The following is a 19,009-nucleotide window of genomic DNA, read 5'->3' as shown; positions in this document are numbered from 1 at the left end:
ACACAAATCCAAATAAATACAATTTTCTCATACTAGACAAAGGGGCCAAAAATATACAATGGAGAAAAGATAGCCTCTTCATAAAATGGTGCTGGAAAAACTGGAAATTCATATGCAAGAGAAAGAAATTAAACCCATAACTCTCACCCTGCACAAAAATCAACTCACAGTGGATAAGGGACCTCGGAATGAGACCAGAGACCCTACACCTTATAGAAGAAAAAGTAGGTCCAAATCTTCAACATGTTGGCTTAGGATCAGACTTCCTTAACACGACTCCCATAGCACAAGAAATAAAAGCAAGAATCAATAACTGGGATAGATTCAAACTAAATAGCTTTCTCTCAGCAAAGGAAACTATCAGTAATGTGAAGAGAGAGCCTATAGAGTGGAAGAAAGTCTTTCCCACTCATAGTTCAGGTAGAACACTAATTTTCAGAATATATAAAAACTCAAAAAACTCTAAACCAAAAATACAAATAACCCAATCAACAAATGGGCTAAGGAAATGAACAGACACTTCACAGAAGAATATCTACAAGCAATCAACAGATATATGAAAGAATGTTCAACTTCTGTAGTAATAAGAGAAATGCAAATCAAAACTACACTAATATTCCATCTCACTCCAATTAGAATCGCAATTATCAAGAACACAAGCAACAATTGGTTTTGGGGAGGATGTGGGGAAAAAGGTACACTTATACATTGCTGGTGGGGCTGCAAATTAGTGCAGTCACTTTGCAAAGCAGTGTGGTGGAGACTCCTTAGAAAAATTGGAATGGTTCCACCATTTGACCCAACTATCCCACTCCTTGGCCAATACCCAAAGTACTTAAAATCAGCTTACTGCAGTGATACAGCCACATCAATGTTCATAGCTGCTCAATTCACAATAGCCAGATTGTGGAACCAACCTAGATGTCCTTCAATTGATGAATTGATAAAGAAACTGTGGTATGTATATATACGGTGGAATATTACTCAGACATAAAAAATGATAAAATTATGGCATTTGCAGGCAAATGGATGAAATTGGAGAATATCATGCTACGTGTGATAGGTCAATATCAAAAAACCAAAGGATGAATGATCTCACTGATAAGCAGAAAATGACACATAATTGGGGGTAGGAAGTGTCAAGAATGGAGGAAGGAGGGACTGTATAGAGGGAAAAGAGGGGTGAGAGGTGTGGGAACATTACCCTATGTAAATTTATGATTACACAAACAGTATGCTGTTACTCCATGTACAAACAGAGAAATAACATGTATCCCATTTGTTTACAATAAAAAAAGAAAAACAAACAAACAAAAAGACTTTCTTTTTGATTCATCTGCATCAAGAAGATAAACCATATTTTACATTTACTGTTCCCACAGTTAATCATAGTCTGCCCTCAAAGTGCTTTCAATGGACAGCTTTACTTCAAGGGATGAAATACAGCCCTACAATGTGTCAACATTATGTGTCACATGTGACAAGTCCATGATAGGATTTATGCTACATATTTCATTACATGGATGATATCCTAACAGCACATTAAGATGCAGACATATTAAATAAATTATTCAACCAACTACATCAAAATTTAATATATTTGGACCTTAATATTGCTTCTAATAAAGTTCAAAAGGTGTCACCTTACTCGTTTCTGGGGTATGTTTGTCAGACAAAGTGCGCCCTCTTACACTGCAGTTACAGATTGTATACTCTTATTCTTTGACTGACTTACAGCAATTATGCGGAAACATTAATTGGATATGGCCTTGCCAATCACTACAAATCAATTACAACCATTATTTATGCTTTTAGAAGACTCATCTGATCCTACTAGCACTAGAATTTTGACTAAAGAAGTTAAGGAGACTATAAAATTGATAAATAAGCAAATTCAATCATTGAGCTTAAGATGATATGATCCCCTCAGACCACTTCTGGGTATAGTCTTATCTACAAGATGTACTCCTACAGGGTTAAATTATCAATTAGAACCTTTATATTGGGTACATTTGGCTAGAAGTAAATTATCTAAGATATACTCATGGGTGGATACATGGTTACTCTTAGCTCAAAAATTATTAAATATAATATGTTCTCAATACAGACTAGAACCTGACAGTATAATTCTTTCTTTTTCACTTGACCAATTTGCTTCATTACTAGCTAACAATTTAAATCATCAAATATTAATGGAAGGATTTACTAAAGAAATAATCATTTTGCTAAAGACAAACTTCTTCAAACTTTGAACACTTTACCTATTGATACTCAACAAGTTTTTCCTCAGTCTAAACACTTGCCAGAAGCCACAATATAATTTTTACTGATGTGAAAAGAACTTGTTGGGGGATATTAATCATATCACCTACAAAAAATAATAATAAAGAAAAACTTTAATGGATTGCCACAATTAGGAGAGTTATTAGCAGTAAGTAAGACTTTTGAGATTTGCCTGGAATCTTTTAATCTCTTTTCTGACAGTGCTTATGCAACTCAAGTAGCAAAAAACCTTCCATACTCTAATTTTAGACCTTCATTTTTCCCGCTTGATCAAGTGATGGACACATTAAAGTTTCTAATAGAGAATTGAACTTGTCCTTGGTTTTTAAACATATAAGATCTCATACTAATTTATCAAGTCCTTTAATTAAAGGCAATGAAACTATTGATAAATTGATAATGTTTATATATATATATATATATATATATATATATATATATATGTCTCCAATTCAAGAGGCAAAAGAGCTACGTGCTAGATTTCACATGTCTGCTCAGTCTCTACATCATTTTTATCCAGATCTAACTATTTCCTCATGCAAACACTTGATCTGGACATGTGCTAAATATGCACCCCTTAGGACCTCTTCAATCTCAAGGTGTAAATCCTAGAGGGCTACAACCAAACAAGGTATGGCAAAAGGACATCACTCACGTACCTTTTATTGGAAAATTAAAGTTTGTTCATGTAATTATATATACATATTCAAGTTACAGTTATGCTATTTCTTTAAGTGGTGAGAAAACAAAACATACCATTCAGGCATTAAAACAAATATTCTTGATAATGGGAATACCTCAGTCCTTGAAGACAGATAATGGGCCATATTTTGTTAGTTCTCAATGTAAACAATTTTGTAAATCATAGAATATTCATCATCTTATTGGTATTCTTCATAACCTGCAAGGTCAGGCAATCATAGAATGTGCAAATCATTCTTTAAAAACTCAAATACAAAAGGAAAGGGGGACTCATCCTCCCCTAGAGAAATACTAACATCTTTCTTGTTTACCTGAAATTTTTAAACTTTTGATTTGCATGGAATATCCCTTTTTATAAACACTGGGGATGACTTCTATCATCTCTATCACCATTGCCATTGATCAGATGGAAAGATCCCTTGACAAATGAATGGAATGGTCCTCATCCTTTTCTAACCCAATGTCAAGGTTTTAGTTGTATCTTTCCAGAATCAACAACATTGTCCATTTTGGTACTGGCAAGAAATGTCAGACCGTCACAACAGCAAAAGGAGATGACAACACCACAAAGCAGATGGCCAATTGAAGATTGAGGATGAAGATGCTCGATCCACACCAGGACTTGATATGGCAATCAAGATGCCTATACCTCATAATATGGGGAGATAAGAAGAATCTGATGCATCAAATGGAGCAGATATCACTTCAGGCCAATCCAGGGCCTGGGAAATTATTTCTATTAATGTGTGCTATAATCACTACTAATTCCAATGCTCATGCCTCTGTCCTATCATCTTCTACTTTAACCAATCATGTTTATTATAATATTTGGGTTCATTTGGTGGAAATTGTTAATTCCTCAGAAATTTGTATCCGTCAAATACACATTTGAGAATGATGCTAGGATCTTGCCTTTTACCTGTTTGTCATCCTGTCCAGGAGATAAGGAATATGAAAAAGTTTTTAGCCATCAACAAGAATATTTCCTGGGCTGGAGAGATAGCTCAGTTGTTAGAATGCCTGTCATGCAAGCAGAAGGCCCTGGGTTCAATCCCCAGCACCACAAAAAAAAAAAAAAAAAAAAAAAAAAAGAATATTTTCTATAAAGAATGCTATAATTGGGGTATGCCTTCAAGTGAAAAACCATCTTATGATATGGAATTCCTGACTCCCATAGTGGCCATTAATCAAATAGATAAATGTGCTGAAATTCAAAATTGTAGCAGGAAATGCATGACTGTAAGAAATCCTTCTTTTAATTGTAGTTCTGCTGAATTAGTTAGTTATGCATATACACATGTTCCTTTGACTTTTGACTGGTTCTTTTCCTGTGGAAAACATTATAACATTTAGTTATATTTCAGCTAATATTGTCACATGGTACACATTGTTGTTTTAGCAGACTTACTGTACTTGTACCCTTGTCTCGTGATTTTTTTAACACCTTCCCTCTCAGAGAATCAGTATGTAAGCCATTCCTCTTGACAAAAATTGTGATGACTCTGTAACTTTGTTATCTAAGGCAGAGTATGATGCATTAACATTTTCTTTAGTAAGAATTCCCACACTGGCTATAGGGGCATACAAAGGAGTCATGAAATTAGCCTGTGCCATGGTAAAATGTATCAATTATACCACTATGGCTATTGCAATGCTCAATGGGGAACAAAGGTAACATCGACAAGATATTCTTTTTTTTTTTTTTTTTTTTTTTTTAGCAATGTTCTTTATTGCCCAGAATTTCATTGCCAATGAAGTATATGTATGCATATACATGGGTACCCACGCATACCTACATAAATATGCTCATGATACATGCATGGAGTATTTATTTATTTTTTTTTAATTTATTTATTTTTTTTACGTTTACATAGGGTAATGATGTTTATTATATTTTTCCCCTCCCCCCCACCCCTCCCACCCCTCCCACCCCTCCCACCCCTCCCACCCCTCTTTTCCCTCTACACAGTCCTTCTTTCCTTCATTCTTACTGCTCTCCTTAGCCTAACTCTAAACCTAACCCTAAACCTAATGCTAGCCCCTCCCACCCCCCATTATATGTCCTCATCCGCTTATCAGCGAGATCATTTGTCCTTTAGTTTTTTGAGATTGGCTTATCTCACTTAGCATGATATTCTCCAATTTCGACCATTTGCCTACAAATGCCATAATTTTATCATTCTTCATTGCGGAGTAATATTCCATTGTATAAATATGCCACAGTTTCTTTATCCATTCATCAACTGAAGGGCATCTAGGTTGGTTCCACAATCTGGCTATGGTGAATTGAGCAGCAATGAACATTGATGTGGCTGTATCTCTGTAGTATGCTGATTTTAAGTCCTTTGGGTATAGGCCAAGGAGTGGGATAGCTGGGTCAAATGGTGTTTCCATTCCAAGCTTTCTGAGGAATCTCCACACTGCTTTCCAGAGTGGTTGCACTAATTTGCAACCCCACCAGCAATGTATGAGTGTTCCTTTTTCACCACATCCTCGCCAACACCTATTGTTGCTTGTATTCTTGATAATCGCCATTCTAATTGGGGTGAGATGAAATCTTAGGGTAGTTTTGATTTGCATTTCCCTTATTACTAGGGATGTTGAACATTTTTTCATATATCTGGTGATTACTTCTACATCTTCTTCTGTGAAGTGTCTGTTCATTTCCTTAGCCCATTTGTTGATTGGATTCTTTGTATTCTTCGTGTAGAGTTTTTTGAGTTCTTTATAGATTCTGGAAATTAGCGCTCTATCTGAGGTATGGTTGGCAAAGATATTCTCCCACTCTGTAGGCTCTCTCTTCACATTTCTGATAGTTTCCTTTGCTGAGAGAAAGCTTTTTAGTTTGAATCTATCCCAGTTGTTTATTCTTGCTTTTATTTCTTGTGCTATGGGAGTCCTGTTAAGGAAATCTGATCCTGAGCCAACAAGTTGAAGATTTGGACCTACTTTTTCTTCTATAAGATGCAGGGTCTCTGGTCTGATTCCGAGGTCCTTGATCCATTTTGAGTTGAGTTTTGTGTAGGGTGAGAGATAGGGGTTTAGTTTCATTCTATTGCATATAGTTTTCCAGTTTTCCCAGCACCATTTGTTGAAGAGGCTATCTTTTCTCCATTGCATATTGTTGGAACCTTTGTCTAGTATGAGAAAATTGTATTTATTTGGGTTTGTGTCCATGTCCTCTATTCTGTACCATTGATCTACCTGTCTATTTTGGTACCAATACCATGCCATTTTTGTTACTATTGCTTTGTAGTAGAGTTGAAGATCTGGTATTGCAATACCCCCTGCTTCGCTCTTGCTACTGAGGATTGCTTTAGCTATTCTAGGTTTTTTATTCTTCCAGATGAATTTCATAATTGCTTGCTCTATTTCTGCGAGGTACATCATTGGGATTTTAATTGGAATTGCATTGAATCTGTATAGAACTTTAGGTAGTATAGCCATTTTGACGATATTAATTCTGCCTATCCAGGAACATGGGAGATCTTTCCATCTTCTAAGGTTTTCTTGAATTTCTTTCTTTAGTGTTCTGTAGTTCTCATTGTAGAGGTCTTTCACCTCTTTTGTGAGATTGATTCCCAAGTATTTTATTTTTTTCGATGCTATTGTGAATGGGGTAGTTTTCCTAATTTCTCTTTCTGAAGATTCATCACTTATGTATAAAAATGCATTGGATTTATGAGCATTGATCTTGTAACCTGCTACTTTACTGAATTCACTTATGAGTTCTAAAAGTTTTCTGGTGGAATTTCCAGGTTCCTCTAAATATATAATCATGTCATCAGCGAACAGGGATAGTTTGAGTTCTTCTTTTCCTATTCGTATCCCTTTAATTTCTTTGGTTTGTCTGATTGCTCTGGCTAGAGTCTCAAGGACGATGTTGAATAGAAGCGGTGAAAGAGGGCATCCCTGCCTTGTTCCAGTTTTTAGGGGGAACGCTTTCAGTTTTTCACCATTTAGAATGATATTAGCCATGGGCTTAGCGTAGATGGCCTTTATAATGTTTAGGAATGTTCCCATTACCCCAATTTTTTCTAGTGTTTTGAGCATGAAGGGATGCTGTATTTTATCAAATGCTTTTTCTGCATCTATTGAAATAATCATGTGATTCTTAACTTTAAGTCTGTTGATATGGTGAATGACATTTATTGATTTCCGAATGTTGAACCAACCTTGCATCCCTGGGATAAAACCCACTTGATCGTGGTGCACTATCTTTTTAATATATATTTGTATGCGATTTCCTAAAATTTTGTTGAGAATTTTTGCATCGATGTTCATTAAGGATATTGGTCTGAAATTTTCTTTCCTTGATGTGTCTCTGTCTGGTTTAGGTATCAGGGTGATATTGGCTTCATAGAACGAGTTTGGTAGGGTTCCCTCCTCTTCTATTTCATGGAATAGTTTGAGGAGTATTGGAATGAGCTCTTCTTTAAAGGTTTTATAGAACTCGGCTGAGAACCCATCTGGTCCTGGACTTTTCTTTGTTGGTAGGCTTTTGATGACCTCTTCTATTTCATTGCTTGAAATTGGTTTATTTAAGTTGTGTATGTCCTCCTCGTTCAGTTTAGGTAGTTCATATGTCTCTAGAAATTTGTTGATGTCTTCAAGGTTTTCTGTTTTGTTGGAGTATAGATTTTCGAAATAGCTTCTAATTATGTTTTGTATTTCACTCGTGTCTGTTGTGATGTTTCCTTGTTCATTCCGAATTTTAGTAATTTGAGTTTTCTCCCTCTTTCTCTTTGTTAGTGTGGCTAAGGGTTTATCAATTTTATTTATTTTTTCAAAGAACCAACTATTTATTTTATTAATTTTTCCGATTGTTTCTTTTGTTTCGATTTCGTTGATTTCGGCTCTGATTTTAACTATTTCCTGTCTTCTACTACTTTTGGTATTGGTCTGCTCTTCTTTTTCTAGTGCTTTGAGCTGTAGTGTTAACTCGTTTATTTGTTGATTTCTACTTCTTTTTTGAATGCACCCCATGAAATAAATCTTCCTCTAAGTACTGCTTTCATAGTGTCCCAGAGATTTTGATATGATGTGTCTTTGTTCTCGTTTACTTCTAAGAATTTTTTTATTTCCCTCCTGATGTCTTCTGTTATCCATTCATCATATAATAGTGTATTATTTAGTCTCCAGGTATTGGAGAAGTTTCTGTTTTTTATTCTGTCATTTATTTCTAATTTCAATCCATTATGATCTGATACAGTACAAGGTAGTATCTCTATCTTCTTGTATTTACTAACAGTAGCTTTGTGGCATAAAATATGGTCTATTTTAGAGAAGGATCCATGTGCTGCTGAGAAGAAAGTGTATTCATTCTTTGTTGGATGGTATATTCTATATATGTCCGTTAAGTCTAAATTGCTGATTGTGTTGTTGAGATCTATAGTTTCTTTATTCAATTTTTGTTTGGACGATCTATCCAGTGGTGAGAGAGGTGTGTTAAAATCGCCTAGTATTATTGTGTTGTGGTCTATTTGATTTCTGGAATTGAGAAGGATTTGTTTGACGTACGTGGATGAGCCAATGTTCGGGGCATAGATATTTATGATTGTTATGTCTTGCTGATTTATGCTTCCCTTAAGCAGCATGTAATGTCCTTCTTTATCCCTTCTGACTAGTTTTGGTTTGAAGTCCACATTATCTGAGATGAGGATGGATACTCCAGCTTTTTTGCTGTGTCCGTGTGCATGGTATGTTTTTCCCCATCCTTTCACCTTTAGTCTATGGGTGTCTCTTTCTATGAGATGTGTCTCTTGCAGGCAGCATATTGTTGGATTTTTCTTTTTAATCCAATCTGCTAGTCTGTGTCTTTTGATTGTTGAATTCAGGCCATTAACATTCAGGGTTATTATTGTGATATGTTTTGTATTCCCAGTCAATTGACTCATATTTGTTTTTGACATGATTTGGTTTCTCCTTTATTTGGCTATTCCTTTAGGCTAGCGCCTCCTGTTGCTGATTTGCATCGTTGTTTTTCATCTCTTCCTCATGGAATATTTTGCTGAGAATGTTCTGTAATGCTGGCTTTCTTTTTGTAAATTCCTTCAGCTTTTGTTTATCATGGAAGGATCTTATTTCATCGTCAAATTTGAAGGTAAGTTTTGCTGGGTATAAGATTCTTGGTTGGCATCCATTTTCTTTCAGGGCTTGGTATATGTTGTTCCAGGCCCTTCTAGCTTTTAGGGTCTGGATTGAAAAATCTGCTGATATTCTTATTGGTTTCCCTCTGAATGTAATTTGATTCTTTTCTCTCGCGGCCTTTAAAATTCTGTCTTTATTTTGTATGTTAGGTATTTTCAGAATAATGTGCCTTGGTGTGGTTCTGTTGTAATTTTGTATGTTTGGAGTTCTATAAGCCTCTTGTACTTGGTTTTCCATTTCGTTCTTCAGATTTGGGAAATTTTCTGTTATTATTTCATTGAATAGATTGTTCATTCCTTTGGTTTGTTTCTCTAAGCCTTCCTCAATCCCAATAATTCTCAAATTTGGCCTTTTCATGATATCCCATAGTTCTTGGAGATTCTGTTCATGATTTCTTACCATCTTCTCTGTTTGTTCCACTTTGTTTTCAAGGTTAAATATTTTGTCTTCAATGTCTGAGGTTCTGTCTTCCAGGTGTTCTATCCTATTGGTTATGCTTTCTATGGAGTTTTTAACTTGGTTTATTGTTTCCTTCATTTCAAGGATTTCAGTTTGGTTTTTTTTCAGTATCTCTAACTCTTTATTGAAATGATCTCTTGCTTCCCGTATTTGGTCTTTTAACTGTTGATTGGTGCGATCATTTAATGCCTGCATTTGCTCTTTCATCTCCTCCTTCAATGCCTGCATTTGCTCTTTCATCTCCTCATTAGCTTCCCTGATCATTTTAATTACGTACATTCTGAACTCCCTTTCTGACATTTCTTCTGCTCTGCTGTCATTGGGTTTTATTGATGTAGTATCTAGGTTTGTTTGGGACATTTTCTTCCCTTGTTTTCTCATAATGGTCAGTTGTCAGTGGGACCCTGAGATATTGCAGTTTTCCACTATTGGCTTATAGTGTCCCAGTAGATTTCCAGTGTATCACCTCCCAGCCTTCAGTAGCCTGATGTCTTGGAGGAATCTGATAAAGCAGCTCATTCGAAGAATACTGTCCCTAGCCCCCTACTGGTTCCACGTTTTGGAACTGGCTCTGTGCGGAAATGCTCTCACTGTGGGCCTGCACCGTGCAGCTGGCCGTGTGGGAAGAGCCCACTGCCGGAGTGTGGAAGACTACCTTGGGAAGACTCAAGCTGCCCTGCCCGGCTCTGCTAAGCCACCTCTATCTGGGCCTGCCACCCGGGCTGAGCTTTACCCAGTGGGCAGACTCACCCGTGGCTCCACTTCAGTTCGAGTCTCTCAGTGCCTCCCCTTCTTAACTCCTGGGTTGTGGAGCGACCGGAGGTGCAGTCTCCCTCTAGGCCGCCATCTTGGATCGCCCCGTGAAGAGAGCCCGCAGCCGGAGTGGGCAGAGCCGCCTGAAGAGGTCTCCGGCTGCCCTGACCTTATCCCTGAGGCTGACTGCAGATCGAGCCTCTCCGCTGGTTCTTTGCAGGAGTACACTGCACTGCAGGGGCTCCGGGACTCGGAGCGTGCTCTGTTCAGACAGGCTCTCACTAGCGGGCCAGTTCCGTTCCGAGAACCTGGAGAAGCTGGCTGTCGACAAGATATTCTTGATAATAGAGCTGGCATTGATTATTTGATGTTGTTACACCGTAAGGGCTGTAAGGAACTTAAGAATATGTGTTGTTTCAACTTAACTGATAATGGTAATTCTATTTCCAAAGAGCTAAGTCATTTAAAAGATATCGTTAATAACATTCATCAAGAACCTGGAAATATAGGCCTGCTAGATTGGCTGAATTCTTGGTTACCAGACATGTCTTGGTTAAAGCAACTTTTTGTAACTGTGCTCATGCTAATATTTGTTGTAGTCTTATGCATATGTGGGTTTCATTGTACAATCTTGTTTCTAAGAGACTAGCTTACTGTGCCAAATCACAACAAGTATTTGCAAAGACCCTGCTAGCTTCAATTAGTGAAGAAGGGGGAAATGTAGGGAACATTCCTCGAGCTAATCTGACAGAAGTCACTGACACCATGGTGAGAGAAACTGAGGAAATGGTAAAGACTCGCCATGATTTGAAGGCCTTTGCAGGTGCTGAGGCTGAACTATGAGCTGAGGGGAAGCCTCGCTCATCAAGGATCCCAGCAAGCTCTGATATGAGCTCACCTGCACTGCCTCGCCTCATGCTTTGTGCTATAACCTGCCATTCCCCTAGTCCTTTGGCTCAGACCTGTTGCTGGGCAGAAGCATTTAGGCATACTTGGTTTGTTTACTTTAATATGACGTATAGCTTATCTGTTGGTTGGCTCTGTTATGTTTTAACAAGTATGTTTTACCTGATTGGATAATGTGTCTATATATGTCGTGTAAAATCCTAAGTAAAATTAGATCTGTCCTTCCATGCCTGGTCTCTGATGTCTAAATCTACTGGGTAGACATTGTCATCGTCACTCTCAGCAAATACTCCATCTCCAAATATCAACACTGCATGGCCTATATTGCCTGTGCGATCTTGCTGACATTCATAGCCTCAATTACCTGTGTATTTTCAATGATTTGCACATCTTCTATGACAAGTATCCTTCATGATATGACATGCTTCATCCCTATGATGCTCATAGTTTTTTATGGGGTGAGTCACTTAACTCTCCCATATTGACACCAGGAGAGGTGAAGCCTCCTTGATCTATGTAGTGTGTATCAACTGTGTAACCTCCATGACCTTCATATCTGGAATGGTATGTGATTCTCTATGAACTGCATAGCCTTATTGCCTGAATAGTCTTAATTCACTGAGTACTTCCTATTAACTCCATAGACACTATGTCCTGTATAGTGTTTAGGAGAAATTATTCTCTATTCACTATGTAGCCTCTATGATGTTCATGTTCTTCAAATTCCCAGTGACACACACTTTCCAGTCACACCTTAGTTTCCAACAGTTTACACAGTGTTAATCCATCAAGGCTTTACTTCACACCTCAGATTACAATTATCATAATCTAATTATTTTACCCCAGATCATTCTTACATCCTCACATATGTGAGATTTGGGGGCACCTCATACCTAAATCATGACTTTCCACTCTTGACCCCTAACAAGCTTATACCCATTTCACAGGGCAAAGTACTTCTAGTCCATTTCTAGGAGTTGGCATATTCATAAACCTTCCAGCATTCCAAGACCAAAATTTCCTAAGCCTCAAGGTATACCCTCAGCATGCATTTCAGTGAAAACCAAAACCACTTACATATATCCAGTATAATGACACAGAGTAAACATTTACATTTACCAAGGGAGATAAAGCAATATATAAAAAAGGATGAGACCAAAACAAAACTAAGGTAAGGACGGACCAAAACAAGACAAAAAGCTGGGCATAGCGGTGCATGCTTGCAATCCCAGAGGCTCAGAGGGTGAGGCAGGAGGATAGTGAGTTCAAAAGTAGCCTCAACAACGGTGAGGTACTAAGCATCTTGGTCAAATTCTGTCTCTAAATAAAATATAAAATAGTACTTGGAATGTGACTTATTGGTCGAGTGCCCCCAAGTTCCAATCCTGGTACCCCCTCCCCACAAAAAAGAATAAAATTCAGCTGGAGAAACAAAACCATAATTTCATATCCAGGATGTGGGACACATGACATTGTGGTGTTCTCTACAAAGAACTGTGCATCTTCTACACTATAGCCTTCCTGGTTGCATCCCACAAGGCCTCTCTCTTGCCTTGGTTCCTGTTCAATTTTTACAGCTTTCCTAAAAAGATGTTTCATATTATGAGAATTTGAGGCTATTGTGTGAATGGGATAGTTTTCCTAATTTTTCTTTCAGAGGATTCATTGCTTATGAATAAAAATACGTTAGACTTTTGAGTGTTGATTTTATATCCTGCTACTTTAGTAAATTTATTTATGAGTTCTAGAAGTTATCTGGAGGAATTTTTTGAATACTAAAGATATAGAATCATGTCATTGGCAAATAGCAGTAGTTTGTGTTCTTATTTTCTTATTTGTATCCCTCTAATTTCTTTGTTCTGTCTAATTGCTTTGACTAGCACTTCAAGGGGGATATTGAATAGAAGTGGTGAAAGAGGGCATCCCTGCCTTATTCCAGTTTTCAGGGGCAAAGTTTCCAGCTTTTTTCCATTTAAAATGATCTTGGACATGGGATTAGCATAGAAAACTTTCACAATTTTGAGGTATTATCCTACTATCTCTATTTTTTCTGGTATTTTGAGCAGGAAGGAATTCTGTATTTTATCAAATACATTTTCTGCATCTACCGAAATAATCATATAATTTTTAACACTATGGCTGTTGATGTGAATTACATTTATTGATTTCTGTACATTGAACAAACCTTGAATCCCTGGGATAAAACCCACTTGATCTTGGTGTACTCTTTTTAATATTATTTTGCATGGATTTGCTAAAATAGTGTTAAGAATGTTTTCATCTATGTTTACTAGGGATATTGTATGAGGTTTTCTTTCCTTGATGTGTCTTTGAATGATTGTGGTATCAGGGTGATACTTGGTTCATAGATGAGTTTGGAAGGGTTCCCTCATTTTCAATTTCATGGAATATTTTCAGGAGTATTGGCATGAGTTCTTCTTTGAAGGTCTTGTAGAAATCAGCTGAGAATCCATCTGGTCATGAACTTTTTTTTTTGTTGGTAGGTTTTGATGGCTTCTTCTATTTTATTATCTGTTTAAATTGTGGATGAACTCCAGATTCAGTTTGGGTGGATCATATGTCTCTAGAAACCTGTGGATGAATTCTGTTTTGGTGGAGTATAGATTTTCAAAATAGCTTCAAATTGTGTTTTGTATTTCAATAGTGTCTGTCATTGTATTTCTTCATCTCGAATTTTAGTAATTTGAGTTTTCTCTCTCCTTCTTTTCATTAGCATGGCTAAGGGTTTATCAATTTTGTTTATTTTTTCAAGGATCCAACCATTTATTTGTTTTTGTCAATTTCTTGAATTGTTTCTTTTTTTTCAGTTTCACTGATTTCAGCTCTGGTTTTAATCATTTCCTTTTTTCTACTAATTTCGGTGTTGATATATTCTTCTTTTGCCAGGACTTTGAGTGGTAATGTTAGGTCATTTTTATGACTTTTTATTCTTTTATTGAATGTGTTCTATGCAAGTAATTTTCCTCTCAGTACTGCTTTCACAGCAACCCAGAGATTTTCATATGTTACATTGTTATTCTTATTTATATTTAAAATTTTATCTCCTCCATGATGTCTTCTGTTATCCATTCATCAATCAATAGCATATTATTTAGTCTCCAGGTGTTGGAGTAGTTTCTATTATCTATTTTATCATTGATTTCTAATGCATGATGTGACACACACAAGCCCACTATAAAACCTTTGGCAGAATGGATACCTTGAAATGTGCATCCATCAATGTGTTCCTTGAAGAAAGTACAGAATAATTTTCCCTTGAAAGGGTCTTATCTTGAGGGATTAAATCTGGATAGTTTCCATTTGTCTGAAAGAGTGTGAGAGATCTGAACCAATGCATTTTTTAACCCTGCAGGTCAATTTACCACTATGTTCAAGAGATCTTTCATTACATGATGCATTTTCTGGAAGTATGAATCCAACACTATGAAAATTGGCATAAATTTCAAAAATATAATTTTTTTATAGTTCAGTGCTTTTTGACTCTGAGTGATCTGTATGAAAAACACAAAGAGACATTGATCAGATTGGAATGAAGACTTATATGGAATTTTGAACAATGTATGATTCCTAGAACAGGCCTACTTCTCAATTATGAAATAAATTTTTGATCAAACAAAGGTGAATTGAATTATTCTTCCCATGGGAAGACAAAGAGGCCTTGGAGTGAAACCCATCTGGGAATACAGGAAATATAAAATTGCTTTGCCCTAATGGAATAGTAACTTAGATGCTGAAATCCTGAGGAAAATAAACTCTCAGAATGGGAATAAAAGGCACCTCTGGTTTTCGAGTAGTTACTGGGAAAAGGAATTTACATAATTGAGAAGGATTTTCCAGAGCACAAGAGAATTGCCAAGCTCCAGTCGGGCAAGCAAAAATTTGGGGTTATAGCCTTTCCTTCAGGTGGAGATACACTCGGGGCATCCCATACTACATGGACACTAGGCCAAAAGGTAACCTCTGATATTTTTTTGGTTTCCAAAACTGGTATCTTTCCTTAATGACTGATGGTCCTATGTAGGTGAGGTCAGAAATTGTGGATATCTCCATATATATGTTAATGTATATTTTAAAGTTATATATGATTATATGAACTGATGTCTCTAAGCATTTGCCAACACACAATACTAAACATGTTCTTCACACTTTGTTATCTTTCAGGTCAGCTTTTCTGAACTGATTGAGGAATTATAATTTATTCTAGTAGGGCTGCAGAACAACACAGGAAACCCTGATAATTATGTGTATTTCAAGAAAACTCTCAAAAATTCTGTATAAATAGTATTGCATGTGCCAATGAACTTAATTATCAACATTAAAACTTCTATAGAGAATAAAAAGAAAGTCAGAATAGCTGACTATAATTATTACACCCATTGAGAGATTGTGTAATGTGACATGCACAGGTCCATCAAGGTTCCTAGCAGAAAAATGAAAATGACATGTAGAGGCATTGGTTTTTCAATAAAAATAACCATACATTATTTTCCCCAGTCTCCTGTGGGATCCCTGTGTTGAAGGAACAAATATGCTTAAGGCAGTCCAGCAGCACTAAGCTATATATGTTTCTGGTATATCAGACTGATTTTTTTCCATGGAGTTGCTTTGAATACACATTAAATTTGTTTTATAAAAGTCATAATTTTTAAGGTCAAGACAGGTTCCAGTTCCAGATGAGAGAAAATTCTTGGAGGACAGAAGTTAGTTTATCACAGGGCCAGTGCCCCTGAAGGGAGACCCTGAATAGCAATGCCTAATGGAGCTGTGAGTGCAGAACTGCGGGGTGGGGGTGGGGGGCTGCTAACAATTAAAATAACAGGTGTATGTCATGCCAGTTTTGGAAGACCACTGACATAAAAAAATAATTTATGAGAGTATCAAAGACCTTGAGAGCCCATTCCTCACCACAGTGTACGAAACCCCTATAATTGGACATTTAAATCTTAATATCTCCCTTCTGGATTTCAATTTGCATTGAACTGATTCCACCTTTCTACTTCCATATTTCTACTTTTTTGAATCAGAATGTTTACTTTTTGTCATTGTTTCATGGTTTATACACATAAATGAAAACATTCACATACATAAATATCTTGCCTTGAGTCTAAGAGGGGTTTTTGGAATTGCACTATTTTTCAGTACTAGGAATTGTACTCAGTGACAGTCTAACACTGAACTATATACTCATCAATTTTATCATTTAAAATTTTGAGATAAGGTCTTGCTAAGTTGCTTGGACTGGTCTCAAATTTCAGACCCCCTTTCTTAGTTGGGATTATAGTCTTTTTCTGGAGCACCCAGTACTCTTGTACTTTTGAGTAATATTGAAAATATTTGAAATTTTGTGATTATTGGAGAAGAAACAAAAGCTTTTTGTTGTGTGAGAAACAAAAATCTTGAAAGATAACTGCCAGAATTCTATGGTTTGCATATGATAAGTGTATCCCTCAAAGTTTTGTGGGTCAGAACATGATCCCTGATGTGGTGATGTGATATTCTTTGTAAGTGTTAAAAGGTGGGGGTAAGTGGGAGTTTCTTAGGTCATTGTTGGTGTTTTATTTGAAAATAATTGATTTCTTTATCAAGATAGTTTGGTAATTTTTTATGAAAGTTAGTATAAAATCTTGAACCTACTCCAACTGAGTGTGGCCTCCTGAATGATGCTGTTACACTAAGTTTGATTTGTGTTCACACTATTGCATTCCATGCTGATTCGATGCAACCAAGAGAACCCTTACTGGAGATGAGGTGGGTGTGCAATGCTATAGAATATTCACATCTTTGAGCAAAATAAAAATTTTTGTAAAGTTGGCTTAATTCATTATAAAAATGACACGTTATCTAATTCAGTACAGTATGCTTTTATCAACAAATGTGGAAATATTTACTTTCTTCCTCTTTGATCCTTCTAAAATTTGAAAATATATATTCTTATGTATTATTTAAAAGATATCTATTTTTAGCATAAATGTAGTAACAATTTCCTCATAAAAGGAATAAACATTAACTTGTAGTTCCAAGGTGTTCAATAAACTGTCATATTTAAATTTTTTTCATAAATTAAACTCTGTCTTGGTATAATTATCTAACCACAAGAGTATTTTAAATGAAAACTCTGAGATTACTATGTGATCAATCATTGCTCTTTCTCCAGTTACATAAATATTCAGGTAAAATTTGAGGAAAAACTTCAAGTCAGGATAAGAAGAATCTCATACTGTACACTCATTACCATAAAGTTAACAGACTGGCCTATGATTTAAGACATATGGAGCATAAGATTCTAAATTATGCCTAAATAAGTGCATGATGAGAATCACAAGTTTTACATATACTTTTTTTTCAAGAGACTTAAAACGCGACTTTAATTTTTATTGACAAGATTTGTAAGAACAGATATTTAAAATCAAAGGCCAATTTTTAGGTCTCATTTAGTTGCTTATTCCATTCACTTTTATTATGTATACCTTTCCCTAATGTCTTGACTTTATCAAGAAACAAACCTGTGAAAATACCTGTTAAATCATTTATATATACATTTCTATGATGCAAAGATTTTTAAACCCTCAATTGGTGCATCAAATATCTCATAGGCAGCATGTTTAAACTGATGAAGACCATTAATTTAAAAAAATTAAGTCTTGTAATTCAGGAGTGGGCTGGGTATGGTGATGAAAGCCTGTAAACCCAGCTACACAGGAGGCTGAGGAAGGAGGATTACAAGTTTGAGGCCAGTCTGGGTAACTTGGTGACATCCTGTCTCCAAAATGGCTGAGGATGTGACTCAGTGTTGGAGCACCCCTGGGTTTCATCCCAAGTACAGGATCTTGGGGGGGGTGTCATGGACGGGACCAGGAATGGTCCCTATGTTGATCACCTTGAATCTTAATTGGCCAAAGTTTAAAACCCAAGTGCCCTGATTCCACATTAATTTTTTTAATGTTAAAAATATTACTTTTGAGAAATTCTTTGTCACAGATAACTGTTATTACCTACACATTATCTTCTGGCATTATACCTAGTACTTTTATCATAATTATGAAGGTGGCCAGGTTTCCTGTAAATATCAGCATTTTATATGGTCAAAAGCAGTTAATAAAAATCAGCTCATTTACTCTAAGCCACATGTGCTTGTACTTACTCCCACCCTTCCCCAAAGTTTTTGAAGCTTTGATGTGTTGATTTTGGTCTGTCCTTAATATGAAATGCATCCACACATACTTTTGCAGAATTAACACAAACTACAAACAGATGACACTTTGGAGGCAAAGCACAACTAGACAATTACTGCCATCAAGATTTTAACTAGTCACTGAATTCTGACTTCCACTACTGTCACACCGTTTTGCCAAACGCTGAAATTTCATAGTTTACGAGTGTAAAGATATCTCTACCTATGTTGAATTTAAAAACTGATCTGCACAAAAGAAATAAAAAAAAACTTTATGTACAACAAATTGGTTTTTAAAAATACAAAAATAACATCTGTCATTTCTGTCATGCTGACAACTCGACAAATATACACATGCAGGAGAAAAGTTCCAATTTAGTCACCTGGCCAACTGTACCTTGTTAAAGCTAAGCACACTGCCACTGAGTTTTCACACTGACAGAAGAGATGTGTATTCAAAATACATAGTAAATACTGCAAGTCTCTGCATGTATAAATGCTGGCTATAATAGTTTTGTTCTAATTGATTAAGATATGTCTTAAGGAATCTAATATTAAATGCAC

The sequence above is a fragment of the Sciurus carolinensis genome, chromosome 16, assembly GCF_902686445.1.
Source record: "Sciurus carolinensis chromosome 16, mSciCar1.2, whole genome shotgun sequence".
In the NCBI taxonomy this organism is placed as follows: domain Eukaryota; kingdom Metazoa; phylum Chordata; class Mammalia; order Rodentia; family Sciuridae; genus Sciurus; species Sciurus carolinensis.
The sequence above is the reverse complement of the archived record's forward strand: the minus strand, read 5'-3'. Positions refer to the sequence as shown.